Raw genomic sequence first — 19,250 nt, 5'->3', positions numbered from 1 at the left:
ATTATTTATAATTGTTCTCTAAAACGCTAGACGTTCCAAGAGATAAGCATTCGTAGACTCAAGCACAAATCATTTGAAATAAATTTGCTTACGAATCTCTTTAAACTCTGCGGGAATACTTTATAGATTTTGCGAAGAGTCAGCCATAAACTATGTACATAAATAAATTTGCAGAAATGATTGACTGACTTCAAACAAAACCCGCAACTTCTGCTAATTATTCAAAGACATAAAGATATTCTCATAAACTCTATAAACAAATTTCAAGGTCATTCCTCCAGATTTACTCAAACTTGCATTGCACACAGAAGAAAACACAAATTGCCTTCGAACTTTTCAATCTACTTGTACCGGATCTACAAACATTATCTATACGCTTAAACTTCCACAGATTGTATAAATATTAGTGCTATAACTTTGTTGACATAAAATGGACTACAAACATATCACACAATCAAGTGTGGTGCATAACCTAGAAGTTGAAAATATACGACGCAGACTTCTAGCATATATTTTCATAATTAAGACCATCTTTTTAAGATCTTTGTACATGTTCGATTAAATAGACAAATTTCCCTATGATTTTTCTCAGATTTGCATTGTAGAGATTACAGAAATTGCAGAAAATGGCTGTAAATATCGTTACTAATCTCAAAAGTATACTGCCGTGGGATCATAAAGCGCAGTATCTGCAGAAATACGTTTTTGAGACATTTGGAAGAAACGCGTTTTCGATTTTATACTAACAATAGAGAAATGTTGGAATTTCACGCTTTGTTTTGTGCTCTATTTTGAGCGCAAACTAAATAAGCAAGATTGAATAAAAAAGCAAAGAAAAAAATAAATAAAAATAAATGACAAAAATGCAATTAAAAAAAAAAGAAACAAAAATGCAGTTACTTTTCGTTATCTTCCCGCGGCAGCATAAGACAAACATTGTGTAAGCAATTTTCCATAGAATCCATATGCATTAGTAATATGATTTTTAGAAGAGACTCTAAAACAATTGCTACAATCTATGTTATTGTATCATATAGATAATGTGTATGCAACGCCATATAGACTCCATAATTTTTCTTCCCAATAAGACATTCTCTTTAGACTCTTTAAGCATCTTATAGATGAGAAGTCAAAAGAAAAAAAAAAAAATATACCAGCAAAAATACTTTACCTTTTCAGTTCCCGAAGTTAGCTTCTGTGTTAGTAGTATGGGCTTTCCAGGATTTTTTTTTAATCAGCTTTGACAAATTTTAATAGCATGAAATAAAAATTAACTTTAGTTCAGGGGAAAAAAAACCTATCCAAAGTAACTCCAAAGCCCCAATCTGAGTTTCCTTAAATATTGGACACAATAAAAGCGCATAAAAGTACGATGATGTAAAGAGTTCAGAGATTCATGTTCCCAAAATGGGAAATAATTCATAATGCCTGAACCGGTATGATTCTTTTATCGCGTAAACTTTCAGCACTTTTGACGACATTTACATCTGAATCGCTTCCAGTGCTTTTAGCTGCAGTAAGAACATCGAGCACAAATGCATTTTTTAACTAAACACTAGTGACACTAGTGTCTCTGTCACATAGTTTCCGGGAAGTGGCGAAGGGAACAAAACACATCCTGTTGAATCACACAACGCTGGTTCGTAGTACAAAAGTAAATAAACAACATCAATAATTTTCTCTAGGTTATTGCTCTATTATGTTCTGGTATCTTGTGTGACGGGAGAGAAACATATTTTATAACAAAAGATGTATTTCGTGCTTTTATCATGACCTAACTTAGATGAAAATGGTTGATGTTTAAAGTTATGGAAGCTTTGAAAGGTGTTATTGCTTTAAAACCAGCATTAATCTTTTTGGTTTCGTAAGCTTATCCTGAATTTATAACGGTAATTAAATCCTGTTGTCGTTATTATCGTTATTCTTTGTTAAAGGATGACACTGCATAAAACTGATCCTGCGAAAAAAATATTTGTTTTGATATCAGAAACTAGTAGAAACACACCAAAAAATATAGAAAAATGAACCACTCACTCGATTATCGATTAAAAACGAATGAGTTCATTGGAAAAATTCAAATTAAATCATCAGAAATATTTACCATAACTTTAAAATCTTTTTTTTAAATAGAAAATTCAAAATTTATCATCACCGAAATTGCAGTACGTGCAGCTTAAAATATATACCAAAATTAGTGCCTGAAAGTTAGTTTTTAAAACTTACGAAATAGATGGAAGTAAAAAGAAATCCCTGGAGGTAAACTGCGCACAATTTTTGAATTAAGTAGGTAATTGGTTTCACTCGATTAGTGAATGATATTAATTGGTTGTTTTTCTCTAAAAAAAATAGCTAAAAGCAAATTATAATACTTTATATAAATAAATAATTATCGAAGAAATGATCAATAAATAGCTGTATAAATCACAGCAGACGTGTATTTTTCATTTAAAAAGCAATGAAAATAACAGTAAAAAATAACAAGCCATAATAAATAGTTCGATTATGTCATCTGCATTCTCTAGCGTTCTCTTTATTTCTTTTTTTTTTTTTTTTTTCGACTAATGGTTTTGCTCAACATAATTCCTGTCTAAGATGTGGATAGGGGAGGGGGGAGAAACGAAAAAAAAACCTTCAAAATTTCGCATCAAAGATTACTACACACATACTTAAATTTCAATATATATATATATATATATATATATATATATATATATATATATCAGCAGTTTTTTGAAAGAATTTCTCACCAAAGCAGCTTCTGTTGCTTTTCCCACTGAGGTCAATAGAAATTAATACTAAAATAGATCAAATGCAGCAAACTTAAATAATGGATATCCGATTGGGCCAATTCCGAAACTTTTCCAAGTATTTAGGATCGCGTTAAAAGGTCATGATAAATAATATCATGCTTGACTTCATTTCATCAGATGTTCTATGTTGCTGTCGGTCGTATTTTTATATTTACTAAAATCGTGCATGTGGACAAAGAAATATCTTACTTAAGCTAAAAATAAAGTATTCTCCATCTATTGTTTATCTGAGCTTATTAGTTTATCATACCTATATTGAAAATTGTGAAAAATAAAATGTATTAATTTTAATATTTGGAGTACTTAACACAGGTTCGGATGGGGGAGTTCAAGAGAATTTAACTCTAATAAATTTAACAAATGAACAGTTCTACATCATACAAATGGGGACGATATGATTGTTCCAAGGTAGCCACAATGAGAAAAAAAATTTTTGAACTAATATAATACGGTCATTTTTGAAGCTCCACTGTATTATATTATTTTTAACACTACATATCGTTCTACTATCGTTTTTTCTTTTTATTTTTTTGCTTGTTTTTTTTCCCCCAGAGGAAATGAAGCCATGACAGAGTGCAGCATCGAAGAAACACTTTTCCAACTTATTTTACTTTCTTTTACAAAAATATTGTATTCGTATTGTATTCGCGAAAAAATTTTCACTCAAAAATCGGCCTTAATTTCCATTTTTCTCACCCTCGAATGAATGTTGAGTTTTTTTTTTCGACCCGACCACGCGTGGATATATGCCTGGGAACCTACAGACACCCGAAATATCCATTTTGACGACCCCCGAGTTAATTACAACGAATTTTCTCGTGACGTCCGTATGTACGTACACTGTAAAAAATCTCAGAAAACTCTCTGAATATACAAAAAAGTTTTCCGTAATACACAGATTCGTACGCCCTCCGCAGGTTTCTGCTATAATCAAAAACGTTTCTCGTTTAGCAAGAAAGTAAGAGTCGACGCATGCGCAGCTCACGCGGCAATTTTATAGTCCAGCAGTAAATCTAAACTGAAACTTTCGAAAGCACGCAATGAAAACAAGTGCTGACTCATGTATGCGAAGTAACACTCATCAAGGGGATTAGTAGAAGTTTTGTTCCTCGCATGAATTCACTGAAGATAATTTTAAAGTCTTATATTTTCTTGCATATGTATCGTCATGAGATTGAATTTGAAGCTATGTCACTTATTTTTAAGTACGAAGTGCAAATTCTCGACGCATGCTCGCGGAAGGAATACAAACTGAAATTAAAAACCAAATAACTGCCGAGAGGACGCCATCTAAATTCATTGCGTCGCATAACTTGTGTAGGTAATTTACTTTTTTCTTGGATACTTTTCTTCTTTCTATACCAAATGGGTAATTTTTGTTGGCAGAATTTTATTCTGTCATAAAAATCACCTTTTTGGTGACCAAAGCCTGCAAAAGACCACCACCGACGAATAGGTAAGTCGCTTTGCAACTCTATTACTTTAAAGAGATTTAGTTCATATAAATCTCGTTAAAAAAAACTATTTTCTTCAGTATCATTTTTTCGTTGTGAACTATTGCAATTTGAAAATATTTTACATTACATAGAACACATATTTAAAGTACAAGTGTGTCTAGTTTTATTCTGTAAAATTTATGAATTGAAGATTATAAAAAAATTTAAATAAGTGTTATTGTGTACTTTGTTTTTATGTGTCAATCTCAGTTAATATTTGGCTGAACATTTATGTATCAAGCATTATGAATTAAATGTTATAATATGCAAATTGTCAGGTTTGATAGTTCGTCTTTAAGGTTGCATGTTTTCATTCTCTTGTAAACAAGCTAGATTGTATGAAGTAAAAAAAAAAAAACTATCTCTTGTAATTAGGAACATAGTGCTTCAGTATTATCTAAATGACGATATCTCTTTAAATATTTGCATTAGCGAAACGCTTTAAATTAGTTAAATGTGTATTAATTTTTTTAACAAATAGATACATATATGTATTTAAAAGTGTCTTCATTTTTTTCGTTTTACGAGCCTCAATTTTACCAAAAGCAAAAAAAAAAAAAAAAAGACTTAATAAAATAATTTTGTATTTTTACACCATATTAAAGTATTTGACTTATAATTTATATGATACTTTGATTTATAATGTATATGATGTTGCTTTTTCAAGGGGGGGGTGGGCGCTTCATAGCATTTTATGGGTGCACCATCACTCTTATGGTGGGGGGGGGGGTATTCTCGTATATATAAAATGGAATAATCATGTAATAGAGTTCAATGTTTTAATAAATAAAATATATAATGCATTTTGCGCACACTGTAAAAATAAAATCAGTAACCTATTTTGAATAAGTATTTATATTTGTGATGAGCTGGAAAAGGGCAAGAACAGAAGAATCAACCCGAATGGTTCCAGCAGGGGGACTTGGTGTCATATTTAAATTCATCAATTTCTCTGTTGGTACTTTTCGCTACACTTTGTTTGTCAGAGAAATTGACTTGAGGTGAACGAATTTAGGAACGCGAAGGGTGGGTAAGTCCTGTCAAATTTTATCCGAAGATAAAAGCTATCAAGTTTGATACAAGATATGTTTTTAAGTTCTGCATTAAAAATACAATATGTTGATAGTTTTGTCTTGAAAATATTGAGAGAAAAACTGAAGTTTAAGATTGTTTAACAAACAATCCCCACTTTTCAGAAGGTACCCCCACTCCAATTCCCCGACGATTTTGTGATTAGGAATGAAACTACTAGATTATTTCATAATTTTTCAAAAATTTATAACTGTGCATATGTTATGCTGTTAACCATGCTATTTGTCATTAGAAATTCCAAAAAAAAAAAAAAAAAAAATCCACGAATGATTCTAAAATTATTATTGCTCTTAGATATGAAAGAATTGAAACTGATATGGTATGCAATACTATAATAAAGAATTATATTTTAGAAAAAATCACGGAAAAAGGATTCCGATATTCTCGGAAACGTTTTTGAAAATTGTTTGGAGAATTCCGAAATACTCGGAAACGTTTTCGAAACTTTCATGAACCACAGCTGCACAGAATACTCAGAAACATTTCTGGAAATTACGGAAAGAGGATTCCGAAATACTCAGAAACGTTTCTGAAAATTACAGAAATAGGATTCCGAAATACTCAGACACGTTACTGGACATTACAGAAAGAGGATTCCGAAATACTCAGAAACGTTTCTGAAAATTACAGAAAGAGGATTCCGAAATACTCAGACACGTTTCTGGACATTACAGAAAGAGGATTCCGAAATACTCAGAAACGTTTTTGAAACTTTCATGAACCACAGCTGCACGATATACTCAGAAACGTTTCCGGATTTTTTTTACAGTGTATACATGTGCGTATGTGTGTATGTATCTCTCATAGCTCAAAAACGGTATGTCCTAGAAAGTTGAAATTTGGTACATAGAATCCCAGTGGGACCTAGTTGTGCATGTTTCCTTTTGGTTGCATTCGGATGTTCCTGAGGGGATCTTTCGCCCCTTTTTGGGTTGAAATCATTGTTAATTTCGATGTAAACTCAAGTGGTGTTATAATTTGTCGGATACTTGGCGAAATATCGCCAGTGTTTTGGACACCAAGTTTTGTCGCCAACTTGGCGATAAATTTGCAATTTTTTTTTTTTAAATTTAAAATTTGGTTTCAATTTGGACACTGTTGATGATATTTAGAGAGTAAACAATTGAATCACATTAAAATTGCCAATAATGGGGAAATGACATTACATTGGAGTAAAAGGAAGTCATGTGGTGCACACATCAGCTCGTTTCCTTGTAATTTTCTAGTAGTTACTATTTTTTCTTTGAATTGAACATCTAATTACTCTTCCAGGAGTAAAAATATCTTGCTGATATTTTTTTTTCACATTTAAAAAGGCATTTCAACACATGGGAAACCTTCGGAACAGTTTGCTCCAACGCAATGGTGACCCATAAACTAGTTTTGAAATTGTATTACATAAATTGTTAATTTTTATCTTATAAAAAAATTACCCCTGTAATATGTAACAGATAAGTGTAAAATTCACCATAAAAAAATCACCCAAATGCACCTCACCAGAAATCTATGAAAAATCGTACAGCTTAAGAGTGACCATCTTTGGCTCACTTACCTTAGATGATAAACCTTATCGATATGTTTTAGATAGACGTGCTTTACTGGATGTAGTGCATTGCTACACTCTAAGCCTATGTTTCTTGTGTATAAATGTGATCGATGTGTTTTTCTGTATTCATTTTATTGTTTAGATAGTAGTTTTACTGCTTACCTATAGGATATAATTATTAATTAAATCAAAAATTTTGAAGAATTAACTGCTGAATTGTTGCGGAAGAGAATTTTTTAAGACATGTTTTGAAAAAAAACGAGTTATCCTAAAATTATCAATTTAAACTTACGAATCGGTTAAAGGCCTTATTAGTAAGAATTTTGAATTATGATGTACATACATTTTCACCCCACAAAAAAGACGACCAACTCGGAAAGTTTCACTATTTGATCTGACAACATTTATCGATGCAAAATGGGAAAGCTGTAGTGTATTTTTCTTTTTTTCAAAAATAGTATAATAAGTACAAACATTAAAAGATCTGGAGTTGTTTTGCAATGAAAACTTCATGTTAAGAAATAAAACAGTTCCTTCATACTGAAAAAATGTTGGGCTACTTTTAAAATTTTATGGTTTCCTAATTCAAAAAAAAAAAAAAAAAAAAAAAAATGCGGCTGCAAGTAAAACTCAAAGGATGGAATTATATTTTGAATATGTATAGTGAGAAAGTGTACGTATTCAAAATATAAAAAAAAAAATATCTAAAGTAAAGCGACTCTTAAACTTTTATTTATTTGTTTATTTATTTATCATTTTATTTATTTATTTATTTATATTTATTTTTTTATATTTATTATTTTATCTATTTATTTATTATTTTAAATATTTATTTATTATTTTATTTATTTATTCATTTATTTATTTATTTATTTATTTATTTATTTTGTCGTCTTCAAGCTGTCCCTAGACTTCTGCTGCGATAATCATGTTCTTGTTTAAAAGTTTATTTTAAATAAAGGGAAGGAAATATATTTTCATAGATATATACAAGTTATCAGTTACTGGTAAATTTAAGTAAGATAATTATAAAATCACTTTTGCAACTTAAGTATACGCATGTGCACAGATATAAAATATTCATATAATAATAGTAAGTAAGGGGCCATTCATTAATTACGAAAGGATGATTTTGGCAATTTTTGACCCCCCCCCCCTCCTTTCCCATGTAAGGGTATGTAAGAGTTTTCAACCCCCTTCCCCCATTCTTACTTAACATTCCATTCCGTTTTTCAAAATAATAAAATGTTGTTAGAAAAGGACCAGTTACACTAAAACTCCCAGTTTGACGAAAATCAAAAATTTTTATTTTTTGATATATATTTTATGATGCGATATTTTTTAGTTAAAAATAAAACATGCCATGAATAGTGCGATTCTTTTATTATATTTTACACTATTCATTCTTTGTAAAACAAGCAAAAAACAACTCATCCTTATACCTTTTTTACCTTCCAGAAGCAAATGAAATATAATCTCTTCAAAACCACTTTACCGCGCGATTTCTAATATAAAATATCGACATGGGAAATATTACATAATAATAGGTTTGACCCCTACCTCCCTTAAAGTTAGGGTATGTAGAGATTTGTGTAACCTCCCTCCCCCTTGGGACCCTTACGTAGTTATTGAATGGCCCCTAACAAAAGACGTCTAATATATGGAAATATGTCATATATGACTGATATTTCCGTCAGAAATTTATGATTGCTTCCAGTTAAAATATGTTTCGTTTGGAAAAGATTAGCATTAGTTTAAGTGTCAGAGAGAAGAATCCCGCAGAAATGGCGCAACTAGAGGGGAGGAGCTCACATGGCCCGTGCTCTCCCCCCTCCCCCCAGAATGCCGAGTTGAATGCTTTTCAAAACTGTTCTTTATAGTTGAAGAGAAGAACTCGTCTTGGGCAAACAAAGTGATTTCTCAGGAAAAACTAACAATGGTAGTGGAAAACATGAAATCTTTGAATTAAAAATATTCAATTATTGCAACTTATTGGTCAGTTAAATCCCCGCCCCCCTCCGGCCCTATTTAATTTCTCTTTTTTTTCTAGTTCGTCTGAAAATAAGAAAGTCTTTAAAAAGCAACTCCTCCGAAAATCCTCCATCCCTCGCACACACATACCGAAAGCATTATGGAGCATCTGAAATATCGTTTCCAAATCTTCAATTTCCCAAAATTTCTACTGGAAAGTACAACATCGAAAATCGTTTAAAATTACGTTTTTGGAAATTGAATTTAAGACTTTTTCTATTAAGACTTGAATTTGAGAAAATATTTGGGCAAGGCCCCCCGAGCCTCCTTTCTCTAATATCATAAAAAATCTAGTTCTTTAAACTACACTTACAAAACATTTAAGTGGAATAGTCCCTGAACCCTACCTTCTAATAGCATAGAATATTGCTTAAGCTTTCAGACCAAAATTTTGAAAAATTTTCCAGTTGAGAGCGCCAGAGCCCCCCTTCCCGTAAAGTTTTAAAAGTTTGATTACAATTGCGTTTTTGGCACTTCGATTTCGAAAAATCGGAGCTAGGAGTAGGAATTGATTTCGATCTTTTTTTTTCTTTTTTAATCGATCGGAATTAGTCCCTGAACTCCATCCCTTAACCTAACGCCAGTAACATGACCTATAATTGCCTTTTCATGATTTTAAGTTCTACAAATTTCCGCTGAGATCCCTGTACATCCCCCCACCCCCAACATCACCAAAAAAAGTCTAAAATTGCGTTTTTAAAACTGAACTCCCCCCCCCCCCTCCCTATCAACCCCAATTACCACCATTTCCATTTCCGTAAAACCGCCACTGTCACACAGACTACGAACTTAGTTTTTCCTTTTTAATTAAAATATATAAAACGTTTAGATAAATAATAAAAATTGGGCGAAATTCCATTGCTAGAAGTACGTCATTAGAATATAGATTTTTACTTCGTTTGTTAGCTTATTACATGATTCAACTTTAGCACTGTAACCGCTAATTATTCGTTTTGCGAAATACATGCAAAGCTGAAGCAAAACCTGGTTGCTTCCCGTTGTTAATGTTCATAGAAAGGTGAAAAAAGTTTATATAATACAGTCGGATCCCGCTACAACGCGATCCGACTTACGCGATATGACTATAACGCGAGTTTTTCATGAGTAATGATTTTTTTAGTGCGGACACAAATTACTCGCCTGCAATTGAAATTTTTCGGAAAAGAGCGGCGGAGCGAGCGGAGAGTTAGAACGAGGCCTCGGTTAGAATGGGCTTCGTTGACACTAAAAATATTGGTTTTGTGAATGGACTTTCATCCCTTTAGCATCACTGAAAGCGGAAGTCACACACTGTATTAGTCTAAACAACGCTTTGCTTTAGTTTATGCAAATAACCGCTCCGATTCGTAACTTCTGTTTTTCATTTACATATGAACGTTGATAAAATACATTCTGATAACATTCTGATCGAGTTACATAAACCTTCTCCTTCAGTTGTTAAATTAAAAATATATATACTATATCTATACTGTTAAGTGCTATAATAATGCTGTAGTGTACATACTGTAAGTACCATACCGCTTTATGTTAAGTTTCTCTCCCCCATTAATCATTGATTTTGAGCTAAATTACAGAATTTTATGTCAAATTACAACGCTTTTTCTAAAATACAGAAAAAGTCGTTTCTTTGTAAAAGATACTGCAATATATAGTTAATAAATGGTTTGAAACAATATGAGAGGTGTTTACAAACGTCTGAAACAATCGGGTATGCTTATAAAAAATTACTAAACATACCTTGTTCCACAACGCGAAATTCCGACTTACGCGAGGTGTCTTGGAACGCATCCCTCGCGTAAGTCGGGACTCGACTGTACTGCTCTTTTAACTATAAAAAAAAAAGGAGCGCAGCGTAAATATCTAAATATTAAAACTGATTGAAAATTAATAGGATTCTTATAACCAGTTACTGATTTTATAGGGAAAAAAATGTTTTTAGTCATAAAAATTGCACTACTACAGTAAAGCTTCCAAGGAACTAAGTTTTTAACATCAAAGTAAAGGCAATGTTATACATTATGCCTAAGATGTTACAGCGCTGTAATATTATATTCAAGCAATTAAATTACTACGATAGTCCAATATATTTCACTAATAGTAGATGAGGCGTATAAGTAGATAGAATAACATAATATACTCAGTCCTTTTCAATGAATTTGTTCATATAAGGGCAAAAAGCTCGAAATGTTTGTAATTATCTAACTGTCATCATGCAGCACATATTTTAATTGAATTAATTAAAAACGAAGGTGCACAAACACAAAATAATGTAATATTGAAAACATTTGGCACCTTTCATAATTACTTTTTCCTAAGAAAAACACAATTGAACATTATTAAAATGCTAAAACCCTAATGATTTGAACTGAAGTAAATGGGACTCAGATAAATGATATTTTATTTCAAAATATAGTACATAAAATTAACATTGAGCATCGTTTTTGATGTTTTTTTAGTGATTTAAAAATAAACGAACTACTAAGGAGTTCGTAAAAGAGCAAAATGTTTTAATTATTTGAAATTGCATAACAATAAGAGCATATGCATAGTGTTATCATACGGCTTAAAGTTTGAGTGAAGTAATTAAGAACGAAGTGCAAAAACATAAAATAATGTAACTTTGAAAACACTAGTTGCCTGTCATAATGAATTACTTTTTACTATGAAAAACACAGTTAAATAGAAAGAATACTAAAAACGTAATGATTTGTAGTAAGTGTTGTGCAATTAAAGGATACTTTATTTCAGAATGTAGTAAGAGTAAACACTAAGCAATGTTTTTGTAAAGTTTTAAAATGTGTTAGATAATTAGAACTGCAACTTAAATTGCTTAGCAGTGTCTGGTTATCAAATGTTGAAATACATTTTAAATGCACTTGAGCGAAAGTGTGTTATTTTTTATAGAACTAATATTTTATAGATAGAAAATTTTATACAGTAATCAAAGTAAAATTTTAAGCTTAAAAATATTATAGATGAAAATACGTTTATTACTTTTCATTTAAGACAGTATCAATAGTTTCAATATTTAGAAGTGTCTAAGCATCGTGAAAAGCTTTCTTCAAGATAAAAAAGTTATGTAATGAAAATAAAATATAACCATAAGTTTACATTAAAAAAATCTTTGAAAAACAATAGCAATTAAAATTAATAATACTAATACTGATACGAATTATAATAATAACAATAAATAATAATAATAATAACAATAACAGTAATAATAATAATAATGAAATATCTATTAAAAGTCAACAATGTTTTCATAGATTTCGTTGCTAACTTCTCAGTAAAAATTTTAGAGTTTTAACATCGCATGCACAAAAGTAGATTTCTATTCTCGGTTTTCATCTGACATACACATTTTAGTTAACATTGTAAGTTGTAACACAAAATTTGTTAACATTTGGAAAACAAATTAGAAAATTTAGAAATCAAGATCTCCAATATTTTGTGTAACTCATATGAAGCATATGAATGTGAGCAAAACAAGTTGTATCCCTTTTACATAATCTTCAATACCATTTTCTTAAAAATCATAATACATAACCTTGATATGTAGTGCATAATTTTTAAAAACTTTAATACGTGCAATTTAAAAACTTATAATGGAGAAAATAAATCAATCATGCTCTATAAAAAAACGAAACATCACTGATTACTTCCCGGTAATGTTCCAAAATTTCAAGGGTTTACACCAGTTTCCTGTGAAAAACAAGTTTTTATGCGAAAAAGTTTCCTGAATCGCAACAAGCTCAAAAAAAAAAAAAAAAAAAAAATGCGGCTGCAAGTAAAACTCAAAGGATGGAATTATATTTTGAATATGTATAGTGAGAAAGTGTACGTATTCAAAATATAAAAAAAAAAATATCTAAAGTAAAGCGACTCTTAAACTTTTATTTATTTGTTTATTTATTTATCATTTTATTTATTTATTTATTTATATTTATTTTTTTATATTTATTATTTTATCTATTTATTTATTATTTTAAATATTTATTTATTATTTTAAATATTTATTTATTATTTTATTTATTTATTCATTTATTTATTTATTTATTTATTTTGTCGTCTTCAAGCTGTCCCTAGACTTCTGCTGCGATAATCATGTTCTTGTTTAAAAGTTTATTTTAAATAAAGGGAAGGAAATATATTTTCATAGATATATACAAGTTATCAGTTACTGGTAAATTTAAGTAAGATGATTATAAAATCACTTTTGCAACTTAAGTATACGCATGTGCACAGATATAAAATATTCATATAATAATAGTAAGTAAGGGGCCATTCATTAATTACGAAAGGATGATTTTGGCAATTTTTGACCCCCCCCCCCTCCTTTCCCATGTAAGGGTATGTAAGAGTTTTCAACCCCCTTCCCCCATTCTTACTTAACATTCCATTCCGTTTTTCAAAATAATAAAATGTTGTTAGAAAAGGACCAGTTACACTAAAACTCCCAGTTTGACGAAAATCAAAAATTTTTATTTTTTGATATATATTTTATGATGCGATATTTTTTAGTTAAAAATAAAACATGCCATGAATAGTGCGATTCTTTTATTATATTTTACACTATTCATTCTTTGTAAAACAAGCAAAAAACAACTCATCCTTATCGCAACAAGCTCCATGAATGCCGATTTTACGCTGTCATGAAAAACATTTTCATCTACCAATGTAAAATTATTATTATTATTATTATTATTATTATTATTTATTAGATGTTTCTCCTTCAACTTCGTTACGATTCCCCTGGATTGACTAAGCCCCAGTCAAGGGGCGATGTGCCAGTCCTTGGATATTGTAGCTTTGAAGGAATTGCTTGAAATTCCGCCTTAGCTTCTGCCATATTTGCTGTAGAAGACTTCCTATTACTATATACATATACAAGTTTTCCCTGAAGGTTCCCGAATTATTCCAGAAACATGACTGGCTTTGATTGGAAAGGTTTCTGATTTTTTCAGAAAGATTCCAGGTTAATTTTAGGAAGATGTCTAACTTTTTCGCTTGAAACTTTCCTGGTTTTTGCCAGATATGTTACTGATTGAAATTATGCACATTAGCTGTCCATTATTTTCTAGAAACTTTTCGGATTTTTTTTTACAGTTTAACTCAATCGCTAAAAAAAGTATATTTCTAACGAAAACTTGTGACTTACGTTAATGGTATTTTTTCAGGTTTTATAGGATATAAATACTTATAAAAAGAACATTCTTATAAAAATGAATTCACGATAACATATTATATTTAAATATTTTATATATTTCATCTTTCACCTGTTTAGCATAAGGGCTTCAATTACGCCGGATTTATAAAGCACTGACTTAATATTTTATTAATTGTTAAATTTCATGAAATATCAATCCCTTGTATGCTTAGATTAATACATTTTCAAATAAAAATATTGTACATGACACTGAAGCAATTAAATCATTTTAAGTACATCTCAAAACCGCACAATTTTATGTATTTATTGCAACACATGCAGACAGAAGAAGGATTTTAAATTTTAAACACTGTACGATCTCTTTGTTACAAATAATGCATTTATTTTTTATTCTAATAGGTAATAAATTGACTTTATGTATACAATCCGCGGAGAAAAATATACGAAGGCAGGACAAAATTCGCAAATATTAAAATATGCATAAAACCGAAATTTTTTAACTTTTGTGTGCTGATTTACATGTGGCCATTTTTACATTTCTAAGAGTTATAGTGTGTTTATAACCTCGCAAATCTCTTTACGTTGAACGTTTAATATTAGCTGTCAAGACAGTAGAGATTAGAAAATCCACGCATTTCTTATAGCCATCTAAGTGCTTCTAAATAAATTGTTGCCTGAAAGCAATGATTTAAATGAGAGGAATACAGAGAAGGTTAAAATACTACTTATTCGCATTAGATTGGTTTTGCGTTCCATATATTATAGGATAAGTTAAGAACAAAAGTAAATATTAGGTTTAATTTTATATATGTCCTTTCATCGTATAGAAATATTACTGTGGTACTCCAGTTGAAGAGTTATTACTTCAGTTTAGTAAGGGATGCATTTATTTATTTGTTCATACATTGAAATGCACAGGAGAAATCCAAGATGATATTTCACGAAAGAAACTTGAAGGTCAAATGAACCGTGAGAAAAATACCTCAAGCTGCCCGCACTGTGCATTAAAACAGCCAATCTATGTAACATTCAGGAATAATGCTTTTTCCACTGCTATTATTAAACAAACCTAATGTATTAAATTATTTATTTATCCCTAAAAATTTGTACAGCTTACATGGTTAAAAAACCTACAACACTTTTTAAAAAATAGTCACAAATTTATAGTATATACCTTACTCGCAAGGTGATATTAGTAACATATTAAACTCCTTGTTTTTTTTTTTATTATATGTATATCTCGCTCTCTCTATATATATAATTTTTAATCCGTGTTCCATGCCCATCGTTATTTTTAAATATCAAACATATACATAAGACTTGCTACACTTCCGACTCTACCAAATTTTTACGTAATATGTTTTGTATGGGTTGATTGTCGTTTCAAAATCTCGAAAAACATCGTGAATTCCAATAAAAGCAAGTCATTATAGAGCGTGTTACTTAATCAGGTTTCTCTATTTCAGATATTGGCAGTACTTTGAAATACTAATAATAATTATAATTATAATAATAATTGTTCTATTGTCAAACATTGCTCCTCATATTATTTCTTAACAATTGCACCGTTTTCTTATTGTAAGTTTAAAATGTTTCGATCAAAAACAAAAACACCTTTCGATTATATCACATTTATTTTACTGATTCCGAAAGAAATAGATTTTAATAATATTGCTGAATTTTCCGCGTAAGTACAATTTGCAACTGATGCATTAATATATCCAGCCACTTTAATTTACAATTTATGCACCAGTATATCCAGTAACTTTAATTTCAATCTTATACAAAATAATACATAGTTTAATATAATGCATTTACAATATAATCTAAAGATTTTACTCACCAAATTTAAAGTATTTTGTAAATTACGTCCACAAGTTGCTTCAGTATCCTCTATGACAGCTGCAAAAAAGCGCTATGTCCAAGACTCAGCAGGACTATTGACCTGATGAAAATGTGAAACGAAATCTGAACGAATAATTCAATAACCTCATCTTTTTAATACTCAGATAACCCGCCATGGGCGGTGACATAATAGTAACAATGGGTTTTTTATTGCAATCGCCGTAGCGTTTGCGCTTCGCAGCGCCATCTTGTATCAAGATCTGGAAAATAGATGTAGATAATAAAATCGTGATTCTCTTATGTGTAAAAAGAAATTGATGTTTCAATGTCAAAATAGAACGGAATCAGGAGACCATATTTTCGAATACCACCAGAGAAGCAAAAATGATCCCTCTTTTTGCTTCGCGTGACAGAGCACGATAATGTTATGAGGCATCATCAGAGAACTTGCTATTTTGTTTTTGTTTTTTGGCATTTTATTCTTTTTCATGATTTTTTGCCACAATGTTCAATAAGATAGAAATATTAAACGATTTCCGCAGTTTTTATTTAAAAGTGATATAATTATAAAAAATATTCAAAACTTGAGCAAAAACTAAATACCTCATAAAATAATTATGCCTTTGCTTTTGCTTTTGTGTCACTATAGTAATGCTAAAAGTAAAAACGGCGGGTGGGGGGGGGGGGGGGGCTTTTAAATATTAACAAAAGATTTAATGAAATTATAGAGACATGCTTAAAAAAGTGTGGAACGCAGTTCCGTCACCAATGCCTTATATTTATAAATGCTGTAGGAATACTAATCACATCAAATCATTTAGCATTTCATAAATATTATTATTTCTGAAATAGGTTTTGAAAAAAGTAAAACTTGAAACCTTACTTTCACATTTACTGCATTTTTGAGCTTGGTTCAAGTACCATTAAAAAAAAGCAGATTAACATGTATTGGTTGCCTTTTTTTTTTTTTTTTCTTTTAACGAATGTTTAGTTTTGATGAGTTATATATAAGCGAGAGGAGATACCAAAAGATGTGCAAGCTGCGTATTGCATTAGACAGGGTGTTACAGTTAATCGTTTTAGAACTATTATTAGTGCTAGGGTGCATCCCGAAGACTCAAATCATGTAGCAATGCGGTGTCATAAATGCCTTTCATGAAGCGGTGATGTACACAGAAGCACCATAAAGAAAAGTGACCGTAAGAAAAAAAATCTCTACTACGTGTAAAAAAGCAAAAGGTGCGTCGGTCCAAGTAAGTGTTCGAAGTTTTTTCAATCTACTTGAATGAACACCTCACATCTTCAGCGCATGGAACTCCGAACAGTCTGGAATACTCTTGGCATATCTCAAATTTCTCGGGTCGCGAAAACATTTCCGACCGTGTATTGCTATATGATTTCGAGTTGACTGGATTGCATTCTACCCCTCTTAAAAGTTCTGAAACATTTAACTGAGACACCCTCTATATATATATATATATATATATATATATATATATATATATATATATATATATATATATATATATATATATATATATATATATATATATATATATATATATATACATATATGGTGTCTTTTAATTAACTTACGACTTTAATATGAAATGACTTCACAGAGACTCATTACATGACACTGCTGGTTAATGCAGTGGCGGAAAGTATAAAAGGAAACTGCTTCACGTTGGTTTCACGCCATTACGAGTATGCTTCCCAAAGTGCGATATTGAACCGAAGACTGTATATTCTTTGTTAAAAACTGGTATTTCTGTGGTTGAGTGTTTGACAACTATAACAGTGTGTTTGGAACCAGGCTTATTGCTTACCAATACCCCAACAACCATCCTGATGCATTGCATTGGCCACCGTATTCACCGAGTATGAATCCGTACGACTTCTATCTTTGGGATCACATGAAGGACTTAGTGCACATGAAGAAGTCAACTGACCTCAATAGCCTCAAGGCGTCCATATCTGATTCATTTGCAAGTGTTAAAAGAGAAAACTTAAAGGAGGTACTGATGACTTCGTGACTAGGTTACGCCACTGTATCGCTTCTGAAAGTTCTGATTTCGAAAATATTCTGTTATGATTTCCTATTCGATGTTCATTTCAATAAAAAAAAGGTTTTACAGTTCTATCTGCTATGATTCTTGTGTTATTTCAGTATAAAGTTGTAGGTTAATTAAAAGACACCGTGTATTTAGGAAATGTTTTTACAATAGTTACAAAGATATTTTATCATTCATTTTAAAACAAAAAACCTAAATCATATACTTGAGACATGCTTACAGCAAAAGATAAACCAGTGAATTTGACCCATGGTGAAATTTATTGCTAAAAAGGAGAAGAGAAGTAGGAAAAAAGACTTTTGTGTTTCAAAATATAAAATTTTCAATAATACTAAGCCATATTAATTTATGCATTCATACTACTTCATGCGTTACATGTATAACAAATTAAAGGGACATACGTTTTTACTAGCTTCATCATCAGTTCCATCGAACTGAAAATATTTCATCTGAGTTTAAAGCTTTCAAAGGTTTGCCCAAAAGTTTAATCACTCATGATATGAAACTTGCCTTACTCTTCCCCTTAGTGGGTAGTTTTCTGTTCGGGTAAAGATCGTGAAGGATAAAACTAAATTGGGTTATCCGTTTCATGTTGAAATTTTCTAAAAAAAAAAAACTACTTGCATCTATTACGGGCTATTTATTGTTTCAAAGCAAATCTTTTCAATAACATTACCAAGCCATATTTATTTATGCATCTATGCCACTTCATGTGTTCATAAAAAATAAAAGAGGCACACTATTTTACAAGATTCATCATAAGTTTGATCGAACGGAAAATGTTTCAACTAAGCTCAAAAATGGTCCAAAATGTTTAATCGCTCATGATATGACACTTGCCTTCCGCTTGCTTACGTGGGTAGCTTTCCATTCACGTACGGATCGTGAAGGAAAAAATTAAATTAAGTTTTCCACTTCATGATGAAATTCGAGGTGAAAAACTATTTACAGCTATTATTAAGCACTTTGGTAATTATTTAACGCATCAATAACGTAAATAATAGGTAGATTTTTTTAAAAAAACAGAATAAAGATCATTCCACGGAAAAATTGACATTTTTACGGGAAACAAACTGCACAAATAGATTTGCCAGTAGAGATGAGCAATATCGTTCTTTTCAATGATTCGTTTTTCAGAGAGCATTGAATTCGTTCATTTGAACGACTTTGTTCATTTAAAAAACTTGG

General features: G+C 30.7%; 1 protein-coding gene across 1 annotated transcript in view; it reads right to left on the bottom strand.

Annotated features, from left to right (window-relative positions):
- LOC129219280 (intracellular coagulation inhibitor 1-like) overlaps positions 1-16,020 on the bottom strand; it is a 56,558-nt gene extending 40,538 nt beyond the window's left edge. The window contains exon 1 of the mRNA XM_054853614.1: positions 15,986-16,020. The gene's annotated coding sequence lies outside the window, so the exon portion shown is untranslated. The remainder of the gene's footprint in view (positions 1-15,985) is intronic.
- Between the last annotated feature and the right edge of the window lie 3,230 nt (positions 16,021-19,250).

This window comes from Uloborus diversus, chromosome 3 (assembly GCF_026930045.1).
Source record: "Uloborus diversus isolate 005 chromosome 3, Udiv.v.3.1, whole genome shotgun sequence".
Taxonomy (NCBI): Eukaryota; Metazoa; Arthropoda; class Arachnida; order Araneae; family Uloboridae; genus Uloborus; species Uloborus diversus.
Note: the sequence above shows the minus strand (reverse complement) of the source record. Positions and strands in the feature narration are given on the sequence as shown.